Source organism: Chiloscyllium punctatum, chromosome 24, assembly GCF_047496795.1.
Source record: "Chiloscyllium punctatum isolate Juve2018m chromosome 24, sChiPun1.3, whole genome shotgun sequence".
NCBI classification, from domain to species: Eukaryota; Metazoa; Chordata; class Chondrichthyes; order Orectolobiformes; family Hemiscylliidae; genus Chiloscyllium; species Chiloscyllium punctatum.
In genome coordinates this window covers 43,507,721-43,524,781 of record NC_092762.1, presented here as the reverse complement: position 1 = coordinate 43,524,781, position 17,061 = coordinate 43,507,721, and the positions used below count along the sequence as shown (strand labels likewise).

The following is a 17,061-nucleotide window of genomic DNA, read 5'->3' as shown; positions in this document are numbered from 1 at the left end:
TGATGGTTTTGACGGTGCCAGAGGTGTGTGTTGAGGAGGGTTGTTACAGTAGAGAGAGGACGGTGCGGCAATGGAGTGGGGGTGACGAAGAGAGACGGCGGCTTGGAATCGGCCCTGCACAGTCGGGGCTGCCAGTCTTTCCGACTGAATTGTGTGGATTGTGTCAGAATGGCTGCGCGAGAGTGTGAAGCGCGAACGTCTTTTCCAGCCCAGGCAGGGAAAGCCGTAGCCGGGCAGGCGGCCTGCCACGAGCCCGGGTAGCTCAGTCGGTAGAGCATCAGACTCTTAATCTGAGGGTCCAGGGTTCAAGTCCCTGCTCGGGCGGGTCGCTTTTAAATTGCACTGCCACGAGACAACAGCGAAGGCGCAGTGCAGTGCTCGCAAATCAGACTCAATGGCCTTCACATTGTCGCGGTGGGAAGCAAGCACAGGGCGGTTTTGCCTGCATTTCCGAACTGTCGCAGTTGCTACCATACTCGCGGAACGCGTGGCTTCTGTTTGAATTGATCTCTTTAAGGTCCTCGAAATGCGCGAAATCAGAAATTAGCATAGAATCCCTCGACTGTGGAAACAGGCTACCGACTCTCCCAAGAGTGTCCCCCACACACCTAAACCCCCACCTCGTGACTCTGTACTTGCACCGAACCTGCACATGCCTGAAAACAAGGGGCAATTTAGCATGGCCAAAACACCTGCGCTGCACTCCTTTGGACTGTGGGAGGAAACCGGATCCGTCGGACGAAATCCACGCAGACACGGGGAGAATGTGCAAACTCCACACAGGGAGTCGCCCGAGACTCGAATCCGACAAGGGTCCGTGGCGCTGGGAGGCAGCAGTGAAATCCTGATTATATTTGCAGGTACTGAAGCTTCGATTTATGGAGACTGCTCTCATCGATGGTCTGCTTTTTTTTCAAATCAACTCAGACACGTCAAACGGAACCTTCATGCACACCTTCCTTGGTTTGGAGCTGATGGCGACGTGGCAGTGCGTGTGGGAGTGTCGGTGTCTGCGGCTTGTGGTGCGGTGGATTGTGTCGAGCGGAGAGTGGATGCTGGGGGTAGGGACTGTGCGTGGTGTTGGAGGGTTGATGATGAGGGGCTGAAGTGTGCGCAAGGTGACGGACCGGTGTCGAATTGCGTGCGTGCTGTGGTGTTTTACGAGGTGCGGTGATGCTGTGATGGGGAGAGACTTGAAGTCGACTCGTTGTCACGGTGATGAGGGCTAACAGAAATTGCCGGCGAACATTTACCTGTCTGTGGTGAATGAGTGTTGTCGGTTGCTGAGGGTGGCACTTCTTCTCAATACTGGCGAGTCGATTGGATTCCACCCTTGGGCGACTGTCAACGTGGAGTTTGCACGTTCTCCGTGTGTTTACTCCGGGTTCCTCCCAGCGACCAAAGATGAAAGGTGGACTTGTTAGCTAGTTCGCCCACGCCAAATTGCCCACAGCATCACACGGATGTGTCGGCTCGCTGGATTAGCCATGGGAAAAGTTGCTTTGCAGGAAGAGAATGGAGCGCTGTGGACTGGACGGGCCGAAGGGCCTCCTACCACGCTCTTCCAATTCGATTCACTTCTCAGAAACAGACCCATAAATCGATGGCGAAGCAAAACTAATCGCTCACAAATACCGACAGAACCGATGCGCTTCTCCAGCATTTTGTGTTCTTGTTTTGTTCTTGTTGATGATGAAGCCGTCTCATGAGCACCGTTCTTACTTTGGCGCTGCTGTGTTGTAAGCTTGCTGATGGTTTTGACGGTGCCAGAGGTGTGTGTTGAGGAGGGTTGTTACAGTAGAGACAGGACGGTGCGGCAATGGAGTGGGGGTGACGAAGAGAGACGGCGGCTTGGAATCGGCCCTGCACAGTCGGGGCTGCCAGTCTTTCCGACTGAATTGTGTGGATTGTGTCAGAATGGCTGCGCGAGAGTGTGAAGCGCGAACGTCTTTTCCAGCCCAGGCAGGGAAAGCCGTAGCCGGGCAGGCGGCCTGCCACCAGCCCGGGTAGCTCAGTCGGTAGAGCATCAGGCTCTTAATCTGAGGGTCCAGGGTTCAAGTCCCTGCTCGGGCGGGTCGCTTTTAAATTGCACTGCCACGGGACAACAGCGAAGGCGCAGTGCAGTGCTCGCAAATCAGACTCAATGGCCTTCACATTGTAGCGGTGGGAAGCAAGCACAGGGCGGTTTTGCCTGCATTTCCGAACTGTCGCAGTTGCTACCATACTCGCGGAACGCGTGGCTTCTGTTTGAATTGATCTCTTTAAGGTCCTCGAAATGCGCGAAATCAGAAATTAGCATAGAATCCCTCGACTGTGGAAACAGGCTACCGACTCTCCCAAGAGTGTCCCCCACACACCTAAACCCCCACCTCGTGACTCTGTACTTGCACCGAACCTGCACATGCCTGAAAACAAGGGGCAATTTAGCATGGCCAAAACACCTGCGCTGCACTCCTTTGGACTGTGGGAGGAAACCGGATCCGTCGGACGAAATCCACGCAGACACGGGGAGAATGTGCAAACTCCACACAGGGAGTCGCCCGAGACTCGAATCCGACAAGGGTCCGTGGCGCTGGGAGGCAGCAGTGAAATCCTGATTATATTTGCAGGTACTGAAGCTTCGATTTATGGAGACTGCTCTCATCGATGGTCTGCTTTTTTTCAAATCAACTCAGACACGTCAAACGGAACCTTCATGCACACCTTCCTTGGTTTGGAGCTGATGGCGACGTGGCAATGCGTGTGGGAGTGTCGGTGTCTGCGGCTTGTGGTGCGGTGGATTGTGTCGAGCGGAGAGTGGATGCTGGGGGTAGGGACTGTGCGTGGTGTTGGAGGGTTGATGATGAGGGGCTGAAGTGTGCGCAAGGTGACGGACCGGTGTCGAATTGCGTGCGTGCTGTGGTGTTTTACGAGGTGCGGTGATGCTGTGATGGGGAGAGACTTGAAGTCGACTCGTTGTCACGGTGATGAGGGCTAACAGAAATTGCCGGCGAACATTTACCTGTCTGTGGTGAATGAGTGTTGTCGGTTGCTGAGGGTGGCACTTCTTCTCAATACTGGCGAGTCGATTGGATTCCACCCTTGGGCGACTGTCAACGTGGAGTTTGCACGTTCTCCGTGTGTTTACTCCGGGTTCCTCCCAGCGACCAAAGATGAAAGGTGGACTTGTTAGCTAGTTCGCCCACGCCAAATTGCCCACAGCATCACACGGATGTGTCGGCTCGCTGGATTAGCCATGGGAAAAGTTCCTTTGCAGGAAGAGAATGGAGCGCTGTGGACTGGACGGGCCGAAGGTCCTCCTGCCACGCTCTTCCAATTCGATTCACTTCTCAGAAACAGACCCATAAATCGATGGCGAAGCAAAACTAATCGCTCACAAATACCGACAGAACCGATGCGCTTCTCCAGCATTTTGTGTTCTTGTTTTGTTCTTGTTGATGATGAAGCCGTCTCATGAGCAACGTTCTTACTTTGGCGCTGCTGTGTTGTAAGCTTGCTGATGGTTTTGACGGTGCCAGAGGTGTGTGTTGAGGAGGGTTGTTACAGTAGAGAGAGGACGGTGCGGCAATGGAGTGGGGGTGACGAAGAGAGACGGCGGCTTGGAATCGGCCCTGCACAGTCGGGGCTGCCAGTCTTTCCGACTGAATTGTGTGGATTGTGTCAGAATGGCTGCGCGAGAGTGTGAAGCGCGAACGTCTTTTCCAGCCCAGGCAGGGAAAGCCGTAGCCGGGCAGGCGGCTTGCCACCAGCCCGGGTAGCTCAGTCGGTAGAGCATCAGACTCTTAATCTGAGGGTCCAGGGTTCAAGTCCCTGCTCGGGCGGGTCGCTTTTAAATTGCACTGCCACGAGACAACAGCGAAGGCGCAGTGCAGTGCTCGCAAATCAGACTCAATGGCCTTCACATTGTAGCGGTGGGAAGCAAGCACAGGGCGGTTTTGCCTGCATTTCCGAACTGTCGCAGTTGCTACCATACTCGCGGAACGCGTGGCTTCTGTTTGAATTGATGTCTTTAAGGTCCTCGAAATGCGCGAAATCAGAAATTAGCATAGAATCCCTCGACTGTGGAAACAGGCTACCGACTCTCCCAAGAGTGTCCCCCACACACCTAAACCCCCACCTCGTGACTCTGTACTTGCACCGAACCTGCACATGCCTGAAAACAAGGGGCAATTTAGCATGGCCAAAACACCTGCGCTGCACTCCTTTGGACTGTGGGAGGAAACCGGATCCGTCGGACGAAATCCACGCAGACACGGGGAGAATGTGCAAACTCCACACAGGGAGTCGCCCGAGACTCGAATCCGACAAGGGTCCGTGGCGCTGGGAGGCAGCAGTGAAATCCTGATTATATTTGCAGGTACTGAAGCTTCGATTTATGGAGACTGCTCTCATCGATGGTCTGCTTTTTTTCAAATCAACTCAGACACGTCAAACGGAACCTTCATGCACACCTTCCTTGGTTTGGAGCTGATGGCGACGTGGCAGTGCGTGTGGGAGTGTCGGTGTCTGCGGCTTGTGGTGCGGTGGATTGTGTCGAGCGGAGAGTGGATGCTGGGGGTAGGGACTGTGCGTGGTGTTGGAGGGTTGATGATGAGGGGCTGAAGTGTGCGCAAGGTGACGGACCGGTGTCGAATTGCGTGCGTGCTGTGGTGTTTTACGAGGTGCGGTGATGCTGTGATGGGGAGAGACTTGAAGTCGACTCGTTGTCACGGTGATGAGGGCTAACAGAAATTGCCGGCGAACATTTACCTGTCTGTGGTGAATGAGTGTTGTCGGTTGCTGAGGGTGGCACTTCTTCTCAATACTGGCGAGTCGATTGGATTCCACCCTTGGGCGACTGTCAACGTGGAGTTTGCACGTTCTCCGTGTGTTTACTCCGGGTTCCTCCCAGCGACCAAAGATGAAAGGTGGACTTGTTAGCTAGTTCGCCCACGCCAAATTGCCCACAGCATCACACGGATGTGTCGGCTCGCTGGATTAGCCATGGGAAAAGTTGCTTTGCAGGAAGAGAATGGAGCGCTGTGGACTGGACGGGCCGAAGGGCCTCCTACCACGCTCTTCCAATTCGATTCACTTCTCAGAAACAGACCCATAAATCGATGGCGAAGCAAAACTAATCGCTCACAAATACCGACAGAACCGATGCGCTTCTCCAGCATTTTGTGTTCTTGTTTTGTTCTTGTTGATGATGAAGCCGTCTCATGAGCACCGTTCTTACTTTGGCGCTGCTGTGTTGTAAGCTTGCTGATGGTTTTGACGGTGCCAGAGGTGTGTGTTGAGGAGGGTTGTTACAGTAGAGAGAGGACGGTGCGGCAATGGAGTGGGGGTGACGAAGAGAGACGGCGGCTTGGAATCGGCCCCGCACAGTCGGGGCTGTCAGTCTTTCCGACTGAATTGTGTGGATTGTGTCAGAATGGCTGCGCGAGAGTGTGAAGCGCGAACGTCTTTTCCAGCCCAGGCAGGGAAAGCCGTAGCCGGGCAGGCGGCCTGCCACGAGCCCGGGTAGCTCAGTCGGTAGAGCATCAGACTCTTAATCTGAGGGTCCAGGGTTCAAGTCCCTGCTCGGGCGGGTCGCTTTTAAATTGCACTGCCACGGGACAACAGCGAAGGCGCAGTGCAGTGCTCGCAAATCAGACTCAATGGCCTTCACATTGTCGCGGTGGGAAGCAAGCACAGGGCGGTTTTGCCTGCATTTCCGAACTGTCGCAGTTGCTACCATACTCGCGGAACGCGTGGCTTCTGTTTGAATTGATCTCTTTAAGGTCCTCGAAATGCGCGAAATCAGAAATTAGCATAGAATCCCTCGACTGTGGAAACAGGCTACCGACTCTCCCAAGAGTGTCCCCCACACACCTAAACCCCCACCTCGTGACTCTGTATTTGCACCGAACCTGCACATGCCTGAAAACAAGGGGCAATTTAGCATGGCCAAAACACCTGCGCTGCACTCCTTTGGACTGTGGGAGGAAACCGGATCCGTCGGACGAAATCCACGCAGACACGGGGAGAATGTGCAAACTCCACACAGGGAGTCGCCCGAGACTCGAATCCGACAAGGGTCCGTGGCGCTGGGAGGCAGCAGTGAAATCCTGATTATATTTGCAGGTACTGAAGCTTCGATTTATGGAGACTGCTCTCATCGATGGTCTGCTTTTTTTTCAAATCAACTCAGACACGTCAAACGGAACCTTCATGCACACCTTCCTTGGTTTGGAGCTGATGGCGACGTGGCAGTGCGTGTGGGAGTGTCGGTGTCTGCGGCTTGTGGTGCGGTGGATTGTGTCGAGCGGAGAGTGGATGCTGGGGGTAGGGACTGTGCGTGGTGTTGGAGGGTTGATGATGAGGGGCTGAAGTGTGCGCAAGGTGACGGACCGGTGTCGAATTGCGTGCGTGCTGTGGTGTTTTACGAGGTGCGGTGATGCTGTGATGGGGAGAGACTTGAAGTCGACTCGTTGTCACGGTGATGAGGGCTAACAGAAATTGCCGGCGAACATTTACCTGTCTGTGGTGAATGAGTGTTGTCGGTTGCTGAGGGTGGCACTTCTTCTCAATACTGGCGAGTCGATTGGATTCCACCCTTGGGCGACTGTCAACGTGGAGTTTGCACGTTCTCCGTGTGTTTACTCCGGGTTCCTCCCAGCGACCAAAGATGAAAGGTGGACTTGTTAGCTAGTTCGCCCACGCCAAATTGCCCACAGCATCACACGGATGTGTCGGCTCGCTGGATTAGCCATGGGAAAAGTTGCTTTGCCGGAAGAGAATGGAGCGCTGTGGACTGGACGGGCCGAAGGGCCTCCTACCACGCTCTTCCAATTCGATTCACTTCTCAGAAACAGACCCATAAATCGATGGCGAAGCAAAACTAATCGCTCACAAATACCGACAGAACCGATGCGCTTCTCCAGCATTTTGTGTTCTTGTTTTGTTCTTGTTGATGATGAAGCCGTCTCATGAGCACCGTTCTTACTTTGGCGCTGCTGTGTTGTAAGCTTGCTGATGGTTTTGACGGTGCCAGAGGTGTGTGTTGAGGAGGGTTGTTACAGTAGAGAGAGGACGGTGCGGCAATGGAGTGGGGGTGACGAAGAGAGACGGCGGCTTGGAATCGGCCCTGCACAGTCGGGGCTGTCAGTCTTTCCGACTGAATTGTGTGGATTGTGTCAGAATGGCTGCGCGAGAGTGTGAAGCGCGAACGTCTTTTCCAGCCCAGGCAGGGAAAGCCGTAGCCGGGCAGGCGGCCTGCCACGAGCCCGGGTAGCTCAGTCGGTAGAGCATCAGACTCTTAATCTGAGGGTCCAGGGTTCAAGTCCCTGCTCGGGCGGGTCGCTTTTAAATTGCACTGCCACGGGACAACAGCGAAGGCGCAGTGCAGTGCTCGCAAATCAGACTCAATGGCCTTCACATTGTCGCGGTGGGAAGCAAGCACAGGGCGGTTTTGCCTGCATTTCCGAACTGTCGCAGTTGCTACCATACTCGCGGAACGCGTGGCTTCTGTTTGAATTGATCTCTTTAAGGTCCTCGAAATGCGCGAAATCAGAAATTAGCATAGAATCCCTCGACTGTGGAAACAGGCTACCGACTCTCCCAAGAGTGTCCCCCACACACCTAAACCCCCACCTCGTGACTCTGTATTTGCACCGAACCTGCACATGCCTGAAAACAAGGGGCAATTTAGCATGGCCAAAACACCTGCGCTGCACTCCTTTGGACTGTGGGAGGAAACCGGATCCGTCGGACGAAATCCACGCAGACACGGGGAGAATGTGCAAACTCCACACTGGGAGTCGCCCGAGACTCGAATCCGACAAGGGTCCGTGGCGCTGGGAGGCAGCAGTGAAATCCTGATTATATTTGCAGGTACTGAAGCTTCGATTTATGGAGACTGCTCTCATCGATGGTCTGCTTTTTTTTCAAATCAACTCAGACACGTCAAACGGAACCTTCATGCACACCTTCCTTGGTTTGGAGCTGATGGCGACGTGGCAGTGCGTGTGGGAGTGTCGGTGTCTGCGGCTTGTGGTGCGGTGGATTGTGTCGAGCGGAGAGTGGATGCTGGGGGTAGGGACTGTGCGTGGTGTTGGAGGGTTGATGATGAGGGGCTGAAGTGTGCGCAAGGTGACGGACCGGTGTCGAATTGCGTGCGTGCTGTGGTGTTTTACGAGGTGCGGTGATGCTGTGATGGGGAGAGACTTGAAGTCGACTCGTTGTCACGGTGATGAGGGCTAACAGAAATTGCCGGCGAACATTTACCTGTCTGTGGTGAATGAGTGTTGTCGGTTGCTGAGGGTGGCACTTCTTCTCAATACTGGCGAGTCGATTGGATTCCACCCTTGGGCGACTGTCAACGTGGAGTTTGCACGTTCTCCGTGTGTTTACTCCGGGTTCCTCCCAGCGACCAAAGATGAAAGGTGGACTTGTTAGCTAGTTCGCCCACGCCAAATTGCCCACAGCATCACACGGATGTGTCGGCTCGCTGGATTAGCCATGGGAAAAGTTGCTTTGCAGGAAGAGAATGGAGCGCTGTGGACTGGACGGGCCGAAGGTCCTCCTGCCACGCTCTTCCAATTCGATTCACTTCTCAGAAACAGACCCATAAATCGATGGCGAAGCAAAACTAATCGCTCACAAATACCGACAGAACCGATGCGCTTCTCCAGCATTTTGTGTTCTTGTTTTGTTCTTGTTGATGATGAAGCCGTCTCATGAGCACCGTTCTTACTTTGGCGCTGCTGTGTTGTAAGCTTGCTGATGGTTTTGACGGTGCCAGAGGTGTGTGTTGAGGAGGGTTGTTACAGTAGAGAGAGGACGGTGCGGCAATGGAGTGGGGGTGACGAAGAGAGACGGCGGCTTGGAATCGGCCCTGCACAGTCGGGGCTGCCAGTCTTTCCGACTGAATTGTGTGGATTGTGTCAGAATGGCTGCGCGAGAGTGTGAAGCGCGAACGTCTTTTCCAGCCCAGGCAGGGAAAGCCGTAGCCGGGCAGGCGGCCTGCCACCAGCCCGGGTAGCTCAGTCGGTAGAGCATCAGACTCTTAAACTGAGGGTCCAGGGTTCAAGTCCCTGCTCGGGCGGGTCGCTTTTAAATTGCACTGCCACGAGACAACAGCGAAGGCGCAGTGCAGTGCTCGCAAATCAGACTCAATGGCCTTCACATTGTAGCGGTGGGAAGCAAGCACAGGGCGGTTTTGCCTGCATTTCCGAACTGTCGCAGTTGCTACCATACTCGCGGAACGCGTGGCTTCTGTTTGAATTGATCTCTTTAAGGTCCTCGAAATGCGCGAAATCAGAAATTAGCATAGAATCCCTCGACTGTGGAAACAGGCTACCGACTCTCCCAAGAGTGTCCCCCACACACCTAAACCCCCACCTCGTGACTCTGTATTTGCACCGAACCTGCACATGCCTGAAAACAAGGGGCAATTTAGCATGGCCAAAACACCTGCGCTGCACTCCTTTGGACTGTGGGAGGAAACCGGATCCGTCGGACGAAATCCACGCAGACACGGGGAGAATGTGCAAACTCCACACAGGGAGTCGCCCGAGACTCGAATCCGACAAGGGTCCGTGGCGCTGGGAGGCAGCAGTGAAATCCTGATTATATTTGCAGGTACTGAAGCTTCGATTTATGGAGACTGCTCTCATCGATGGTCTGCTTTTTTTTCAAATCAACTCAGACACGTCAAACGGAACCTTCATGCACACCTTCCTTGGTTTGGAGCTGATGGCGACGTGGCAGTGCGTGTGGGAGTGTCGGTGTCTGCGGCTTGTGGTGCGGTGGATTGTGTCGAGCGGAGAGTGGATGCTGGGGGTAGGGACTGTGCGTGGTGTTGGAGGGTTGATGATGAGGGGCTGAAGTGTGCGCAAGGTGACGGACCGGTGTCGAATTGCGTGCGTGCTGTGGTGTTTTACGAGGTGCGGTGATGCTGTGATGGGGAGAGACTTGAAGTCGACTCGTTGTCACGGTGATGAGGGCTAACAGAAATTGCCGGCGAACATTTACCTGTCTGTGGTGAATGAGTGTTGTCGGTTGCTGAGGGTGGCACTTCTTCTCAATACTGGCGAGTCGATTGGATTCCACCCTTGGGCGACTGTCAACGTGGAGTTTGCACGTTCTCCGTGTGTTTACTCCGGGTTCCTCCCAGCGACCAAAGATGAAAGGTGGACTTGTTAGCTAGTTCGCCCACGCCAAATTGCCCACAGCATCACACGGATGTGTCGGCTCGCTGGATTAGCCATGGGAAAAGTTGCTTTGCCGGAAGAGAATGGAGCGCTGTGGACTGGACGGGCCGAAGGGCCTCCTACCACGCTCTTCCAATTCGATTCACTTCTCAGAAACAGACCCATAAATCGATGGCGAAGCAAAACTAATCGCTCACAAATACCGACAGAACCGATGCGCTTCTCCAGCATTTTGTGTTCTTGTTTTGTTCTTGTTGATGATGAAGCCGTCTCATGAGCACCGTTCTTACTTTGGCGCTGCTGTGTTGTAAGCTTGCTGATGGTTTTGACGGTGCCAGAGGTGTGTGTTGAGGAGGGTTGTTACAGTAGAGAGAGGACGGTGCGGCAATGGAGTGGGGGTGACGAAGAGAGACGGCGGCTTGGAATCGGCCCTGCACAGTCGGGGCTGTCAGTCTTTCCGACTGAATTGTGTGGATTGTGTCAGAATGGCTGCGCGAGAGTGTGAAGCGCGAACGTCTTTTCCAGCCCAGGCAGGGAAAGCCGTAGCCGGGCAGGCGGCCTGCCACGAGCCCGGGTAGCTCAGTCGGTAGAGCATCAGACTCTTAATCTGAGGGTCCAGGGTTCAAGTCCCTGCTCGGGCGGGTCGCTTTTAAATTGCACTGCCACGGGACAACAGCGAAGGCGCAGTGCAGTGCTCGCAAATCAGACTCAATGGCCTTCACATTGTCGCGGTGGGAAGCAAGCACAGGGCGGTTTTGCCTGCATTTCCGAACTGTCGCAGTTGCTACCATACTCGCGGAACGCGTGGCTTCTGTTTGAATTGATCTCTTTAAGGTCCTCGAAATGCGCGAAATCAGAAATTAGCATAGAATCCCTCGACTGTGGAAACAGGCTACCGACTCTCCCAAGAGTGTCCCCCACACACCTAAACCCCCACCTCGTGACTCTGTATTTGCACCGAACCTGCACATGCCTGAAAACAAGGGGCAATTTAGCATGGCCAAAACACCTGCGCTGCACTCCTTTGGACTGTGGGAGGAAACCGGATCCGTCGGACGAAATCCACGCAGACACGGGGAGAATGTGCAAACTCCACACTGGGAGTCGCCCGAGACTCGAATCCGACAAGGGTCCGTGGCGCTGGGAGGCAGCAGTGAAATCCTGATTATATTTGCAGGTACTGAAGCTTCGATTTATGGAGACTGCTCTCATCGATGGTCTGCTTTTTTTTCAAATCAACTCAGACACGTCAAACGGAACCTTCATGCACACCTTCCTTGGTTTGGAGCTGATGGCGACGTGGCAGTGCGTGTGGGAGTGTCGGTGTCTGCGGCTTGTGGTGCGGTGGATTGTGTCGAGCGGAGAGTGGATGCTGGGGGTAGGGACTGTGCGTGGTGTTGGAGGGTTGATGATGAGGGGCTGAAGTGTGCGCAAGGTGACGGACCGGTGTCGAATTGCGTGCGTGCTGTGGTGTTTTACGAGGTGCGGTGATGCTGTGATGGGGAGAGACTTGAAGTCGACTCGTTGTCACGGTGATGAGGGCTAACAGAAATTGCCGGCGAACATTTACCTGTCTGTGGTGAATGAGTGTTGTCGGTTGCTGAGGGTGGCACTTCTTCTCAATACTGGCGAGTCGATTGGATTCCACCCTTGGGCGACTGTCAACGTGGAGTTTGCACGTTCTCCGTGTGTTTACTCCGGGTTCCTCCCAGCGACCAAAGATGAAAGGTGGACTTGTTAGCTAGTTCGCCCACGCCAAATTGCCCACAGCATCACACGGATGTGTCGGCTCGCTGGATTAGCCATGGGAAAAGTTGCTTTGCAGGAAGAGAATGGAGCGCTGTGGACTGGACGGGCCGAAGGGCCTCCTACCACGCTCTTCCAATTCGATTCACTTCTCAGAAACAGACCCATAAATCGATGGCGAAGCAAAACTAATCGCTCACAAATACCGACAGAACCGATGCGCTTCTCCAGCATTTTGTGTTCTTGTTTTGTTCTTGTTGATGATGAAGCCGTCTCATGAGCACCGTTCTTACTTTGGCGCTGCTGTGTTGTAAGCTTGCTGATGGTTTTGACGGTGCCAGAGGTGTGTGTTGAGGAGGGTTGTTACAGTAGAGAGAGGACGGTGCGGCAATGGAGTGGGGGTGACGAAGAGAGACGGCGGCTTGGAATCGGCCCTGCACAGTCGGGGCTGCCAGTCTTTCCGACTGAATTGTGTGGATTGTGTCAGAATGGCTGCGCGAGAGTGTGAAGCGCGAACGTCTTTTCCAGCCCAGGCAGGGAAAGCCGTAGCCGGGCAGGCGGCCTGCCACCAGCCCGGGTAGCTCAGTCGGTAGAGCATCAGACTCTTAATCTGAGGGTCCAGGGTTCAAGTCCCTGCTCGGGCGGGTCGCTTTTAAATTGCACTGCCACGAGACAACAGCGAAGGCGCAGTGCAGTGCTCGCAAATCAGACTCAATGGCCTTCACATTGTAGCGGTGGGAAGCAAGCACAGGGCGGTTTTGCCTGCATTTCCGAACTGTCGCAGTTGCTACCATACTCGCGGAACGCGTGGCTTCTGTTTGAATTGATCTCTTTAAGGTCCTCGAAATGCGCGAAATCAGAAATTAGCATAGAATCCCTCGACTGTGGAAACAGGCTACCGACTCTCCCAAGAGTGTCCCCCACACACCTAAACCCCCACCTCGTGACTCTGTATTTGCACCGAACCTGCACATGCCTGAAAACAAGGGGCAATTTAGCATGGCCAAAACACCTGCGCTGCACTCCTTTGGACTGTGGGAGGAAACCGGATCCGTCGGACGAAATCCACGCAGACACGGGGAGAATGTGCAAACTCCACACAGGGAGTCGCCCGAGACTCGAATCCGACAAGGGTCCGTGGCGCTGGGAGGCAGCAGTGAAATCCTGATTATATTTGCAGGTACTGAAGCTTCGATTTATGGAGACTGCTCTCATCGATGGTCTGCTTTTTTTTCAAATCAACTCAGACACGTCAAACGGAACCTTCATGCACACCTTCCTTGGTTTGGAGCTGATGGCGACGTGGCAGTGCGTGTGGGAGTGTCGGTGTCTGCGGCTTGTGGTGCGGTGGATTGTGTCGAGCGGAGAGTGGATGCTGGGGGTAGGGACTGTGCGTGGTGTTGGAGGGTTGATGATGAGGGGCTGAAGTGTGCGCAAGGTGACGGACCGGTGTCGAATTGCGTGCGTGCTGTGGTGTTTTACGAGGTGCGGTGATGCTGTGATGGGGAGAGACTTGAAGTCGACTCGTTGTCACGGTGATGAGGGCTAACAGAAATTGCCGGCGAACATTTACCTGTCTGTGGTGAATGAGTGTTGTCGGTTGCTGAGGGTGGCACTTCTTCTCAATACTGGCGAGTCGATTGGATTCCACCCTTGGGCGACTGTCAACGTGGAGTTTGCACGTTCTCCGTGTGTTTACTCCGGGTTCCTCCCAGCGACCAAAGATGAAAGGTGGACTTGTTAGCTAGTTCGCCCACGCCAAATTGCCCACAGCATCACACGGATGTGTCGGCTCGCTGGATTAGCCATGGGAAAAGTTGCTTTGCCGGAAGAGAATGGAGCGCTGTGGACTGGACGGGCCGAAGGGCCTCCTACCACGCTCTTCCAATTCGATTCACTTCTCAGAAACAGACCCATAAATCGATGGCGAAGCAAAACTAATCGCTCACAAATACCGACAGAACCGATGCGCTTCTCCAGCATTTTGTGTTCTTGTTTTGTTCTTGTTGATGATGAAGCCGTCTCATGAGCACCGTTCTTACTTTGGCGCTGCTGTGTTGTAAGCTTGCTGATGGTTTTGACGGTGCCAGAGGTGTGTGTTGAGGAGGGTTGTTACAGTAGAGAGAGGACGGTGCGGCAATGGAGTGGGGGTGACGAAGAGAGACGGCGGCTTGGAATCGGCCCTGCACAGTCGGGGCTGTCAGTCTTTCCGACTGAATTGTGTGGATTGTGTCAGAATGGCTGCGCGAGAGTGTGAAGCGCGAACGTCTTTTCCAGCCCAGGCAGGGAAAGCCGTAGCCGGGCAGGCGGCCTGCCACGAGCCCGGGTAGCTCAGTCGGTAGAGCATCAGACTCTTAATCTGAGGGTCCAGGGTTCAAGTCCCTGCTCGGGCGGGTCGCTTTTAAATTGCACTGCCACGGGACAACAGCGAAGGCGCAGTGCAGTGCTCGCAAATCAGACTCAATGGCCTTCACATTGTCGCGGTGGGAAGCAAGCACAGGGCGGTTTTGCCTGCATTTCCGAACTGTCGCAGTTGCTACCATACTCGCGGAACGCGTGGCTTCTGTTTGAATTGATCTCTTTAAGGTCCTCGAAATGCGCGAAATCAGAAATTAGCATAGAATCCCTCGACTGTGGAAACAGGCTACCGACTCTCCCAAGAGTGTCCCCCACACACCTAAACCCCCACCTCGTGACTCTGTATTTGCACCGAACCTGCACATGCCTGAAAACAAGGGGCAATTTAGCATGGCCAAAACACCTGCGCTGCACTCCTTTGGACTGTGGGAGGAAACCGGATCCGTCGGACGAAATCCACGCAGACACGGGGAGAATGTGCAAACTCCACACTGGGAGTCGCCCGAGACTCGAATCCGACAAGGGTCCGTGGCGCTGGGAGGCAGCAGTGAAATCCTGATTATATTTGCAGGTACTGAAGCTTCGATTTATGGAGACTGCTCTCATCGATGGTCTGCTTTTTTTTCAAATCAACTCAGACACGTCAAACGGAACCTTCATGCACACCTTCCTTGGTTTGGAGCTGATGGCGACGTGGCAGTGCGTGTGGGAGTGTCGGTGTCTGCGGCTTGTGGTGCGGTGGATTGTGTCGAGCGGAGAGTGGATGCTGGGGGTAGGGACTGTGCGTGGTGTTGGAGGGTTGATGATGAGGGGCTGAAGTGTGCGCAAGGTGACGGACCGGTGTCGAATTGCGTGCGTGCTGTGGTGTTTTACGAGGTGCGGTGATGCTGTGATGGGGAGAGACTTGAAGTCGACTCGTTGTCACGGTGATGAGGGCTAACAGAAATTGCCGGCGAACATTTACCTGTCTGTGGTGAATGAGTGTTGTCGGTTGCTGAGGGTGGCACTTCTTCTCAATACTGGCGAGTCGATTGGATTCCACCCTTGGGCGACTGTCAACGTGGAGTTTGCACGTTCTCCGTGTGTTTACTCCGGGTTCCTCCCAGCGACCAAAGATGAAAGGTGGACTTGTTAGCTAGTTCGCCCACGCCAAATTGCCCACAGCATCACACGGATGTGTCGGCTCGCTGGATTAGCCATGGGAAAAGTTGCTTTGCAGGAAGAGAATGGAGCGCTGTGGACTGGACGGGCCGAAGGTCCTCCTGCCACGCTCTTCCAATTCGATTCACTTCTCAGAAACAGACCCATAAATCGATGGCGAAGCAAAACTAATCGCTCACAAATACCGACAGAAACGATGCGCTTCTCCAGCATTTTGTGTTCTTGTTTTGTTCTTGTTGATGATGAAGCCGTCTCATGAGCACCGTTCTTACTTTGGCGCTGCTGTGTTGTAAGCTTGCTGATGGTTTTGACGGTGCCAGAGGTGTGTGTTGAGGAGGGTTGTTACAGTAGAGAGAGGACGGTGCGGCAATGGAGTGGGGGTGACGAAGAGAGACGGCGGCTTGGAATCGGCCCTGCACAGTCGGGGCTGCCAGTCTTTCCGACTGAATTGTGTGGATTGTGTCAGAATGGCTGCGCGAGAGTGTGAAGCGCGAACGTCTTTTCCAGCCCAGGCAGGGAAAGCCGTAGCCGGGCAGGCGGCCTGCCACCAGCCCGGGTAGCTCAGTCGGTAGAGCATCAGACTCTTAATCTGAGGGTCCAGGGTTCAAGTCCCTGCTCGGGCGGGTCGCTTTTAAATTGCACTGCCACGAGACAACAGCGAAGGCGCAGTGCAGTGCTCGCAAATCAGACTCAATGGCCTTCACATTGTAGCGGTGGGAAGCAAGCACAGGGCGGTTTTGCCTGCATTTCCGAACTGTCGCAGTTGCTACCATACTCGCGGAACGCGTGGCTTCTGTTTGAATTGATCTCTTTAAGGTCCTCGAAATGCGCGAAATCAGAAATTAGCATAGAATCCCTCGACTGTGGAAACAGGCTACCGACTCTCCCAAGAGTGTCCCCCACACACCTAAACCCCCACCTCGTGACTCTGTACTTGCACCGAACCTGCACATGCCTGAAAACAAGGGGCAATTTAGCATGGCCAAAACACCTGCGCTGCACTCCTTTGGACTGTGGGAGGAAACCGGATCCGTCGGACGAAATCCACGCAGACACGGGGAGAATGTGCAAACTCCACACAGGGAGTCGCCCGAGACTCGAATCCGACAAGGGTCCGTGGCGCTGGGAGGCAGCAGTGAAATCCTGATTATATTTGCAGGTACTGAAGCTTCGATTTATGGAGACTGCTCTCATCGATGGTCTGCTTTTTTTTCAAATCAACTCAGACACGTCAAACGGAACCTTCATGCACACCTTCCTTGGTTTGGAGCTGATGGCGACGTGGCAGTGCGTGTGGGAGTGTCGGTGTCTGCGGCTTGTGGTGCGGTGGATTGTGTCGAGCGGAGAGTGGATGCTGGGGGTAGGGACTGTGCGTGGTGTTGGAGGGTTGATGATGAGGGGCTGAAGTGTGCGCAAGGTGACGGACCGGTGTCGAATTGCGTGCGTGCTGTGGTGTTTTACGAGGTGCGGTGATGCTGTGATGGGGAGAGACTTGAAGTCGACTCGTTGTCACGGTGATGAGGGCTAACAGAAATTGCCGGCGAACATTTACCTGTCTGTGGTGAATGAGTGTTGTCGGTTGCTGAGGGTGGCACTTCTTCTCAATACTGGCGAGTCGATT

General features: G+C 54.3%; 10 non-coding genes across 10 annotated transcripts; all 10 read left to right on the top strand.

Moving 5' to 3' along the window:
• The first annotated feature begins 251 nt into the window (after nucleotides 1-251).
• trnak-cuu (transfer RNA lysine (anticodon CUU)) lies at nucleotides 252-324 on the top strand. Its single transcript has one exon. It is a non-coding gene; the product is annotated as a tRNA-Lys (tRNA).
• A 1,676-nt stretch (nucleotides 325-2,000) lies between these two features.
• trnak-cuu (transfer RNA lysine (anticodon CUU)) lies at nucleotides 2,001-2,073 on the top strand. The gene has a single exon. It is a non-coding gene; the product is annotated as a tRNA-Lys (tRNA).
• Nucleotides 2,074-3,748: 1,675 nt separating this feature from the next.
• Nucleotides 3,749-3,821, top strand: trnak-cuu (transfer RNA lysine (anticodon CUU)). The gene has a single exon. It is a non-coding gene; the product is annotated as a tRNA-Lys (tRNA).
• A 1,675-nt stretch (nucleotides 3,822-5,496) lies between these two features.
• On the top strand, nucleotides 5,497-5,569 carry trnak-cuu (transfer RNA lysine (anticodon CUU)). Its single transcript has one exon. It is a non-coding gene; the product is annotated as a tRNA-Lys (tRNA).
• A 1,676-nt stretch (nucleotides 5,570-7,245) lies between these two features.
• trnak-cuu (transfer RNA lysine (anticodon CUU)) lies at nucleotides 7,246-7,318 on the top strand. The gene has a single exon. It is a non-coding gene; the product is annotated as a tRNA-Lys (tRNA).
• A 1,676-nt stretch (nucleotides 7,319-8,994) lies between these two features.
• Nucleotides 8,995-9,067, top strand: trnak-cuu (transfer RNA lysine (anticodon CUU)). The gene has a single exon. It is a non-coding gene; the product is annotated as a tRNA-Lys (tRNA).
• Nucleotides 9,068-10,743: 1,676 nt separating this feature from the next.
• trnak-cuu (transfer RNA lysine (anticodon CUU)) lies at nucleotides 10,744-10,816 on the top strand. The gene has a single exon. It is a non-coding gene; the product is annotated as a tRNA-Lys (tRNA).
• A 1,676-nt stretch (nucleotides 10,817-12,492) lies between these two features.
• On the top strand, nucleotides 12,493-12,565 carry trnak-cuu (transfer RNA lysine (anticodon CUU)). The gene has a single exon. It is a non-coding gene; the product is annotated as a tRNA-Lys (tRNA).
• Nucleotides 12,566-14,241: 1,676 nt separating this feature from the next.
• Nucleotides 14,242-14,314, top strand: trnak-cuu (transfer RNA lysine (anticodon CUU)). Its single transcript has one exon. It is a non-coding gene; the product is annotated as a tRNA-Lys (tRNA).
• A 1,676-nt stretch (nucleotides 14,315-15,990) lies between these two features.
• On the top strand, nucleotides 15,991-16,063 carry trnak-cuu (transfer RNA lysine (anticodon CUU)). The gene has a single exon. It is a non-coding gene; the product is annotated as a tRNA-Lys (tRNA).
• The last annotated feature ends 998 nt before the right edge of the window (nucleotides 16,064-17,061 follow it).